Source organism: Octodon degus, unplaced genomic scaffold (genome assembly GCF_000260255.1).
Source record: "Octodon degus isolate 3935 unplaced genomic scaffold, OctDeg1.0 scaffold00201, whole genome shotgun sequence".
Lineage (NCBI taxonomy): Eukaryota > Metazoa > Chordata > Mammalia > Rodentia > Octodontidae > Octodon > Octodon degus.
In genome coordinates, this window is record NW_004524777.1 from 4,283,987 (window position 1) to 4,284,894 (window position 908).

The 908-nt window shown below is 39.3% G+C and overlaps 1 protein-coding gene across 5 annotated transcripts in view; it reads left to right on the top strand.

Moving 5' to 3' along the window:
* Eda (ectodysplasin A) overlaps nt 1-908 on the top strand; it is a 465,104-nt gene that overhangs the window by 46,146 nt on the left and 418,050 nt on the right. The gene's annotated exons all lie outside the window — the stretch shown is intronic.

Here is a 908-nt window from a genome sequence, read left to right on the forward strand (position 1 = left end):
TTTTTTTTTTTTGTGGAGCCAGGGATTGAACTCAGGCCCTTGTGCTTGCCAGGCAAGTGATTATTCAACTGAGCTATTTCCCCAGCCCCAGTGTTGTTATAATGTGCATTTCTCAAATGGCCAATGATGTTGAGCATTTTTCATATATTTACTTTCCATTTGTATTTCTTTCTTTGAGAAGTGCATATTCACCTCAGATGCCCATTTTTGGATTGGGTTTTTGAACTTGGGGGCCCTGATTTTAAAAATTCTTTATATGTTGTAGGTAGAAGGCCTTTGTCTGAAGAGACAGTCATGTGTAATTTTTTCCTAGTGTGTTGGTTTTCTTTTGAAGATTTGCTGTGAAGTGCAGAGACTTTTCAAAAAGATGAGATTGTAGTTATTGATTCTTAGAAGTATTTCCTGTGTCATTTGGATTTTGTTTGTGAACTCTCTACCTTTAAGATTTTAGATTTTGGGGCTGGTGAGATGGCTCAGTGGTCTAAAGCACCTACTTAGAACAAGTTTAGCAAAGCACAGGGACCGCGGTTCAATCCCCCAGCACCACATGCCAGCCAGCCTGCCCCCTGGTGAGCTGAGCTGGCCACACACACACACACACACACACACACACAAATAACATTAAAGAAAAAAGATTTTAGATTTAGTCTTTAAGATTTCTACCTACATTTTCCTCCAGAAGATTTAGTGTGTCTGATTTGATATTTAAATCTTTGATCCATTTTCACTGTAGCTTTCTGCATGGTGCTAGGCATGGATCTAATATTAGCCTTCAGCATGTGGAAAGCCAGTTTTTCCAACACCATTTATTGAAGAGGCTATCTTTCTTCCAATAAGCCTGTCTGGCTCTTTTATCAAAGATAAGGTGGCTGAGTGTGTTTGCAATTGTGTCTGCATCTTCTAATCTG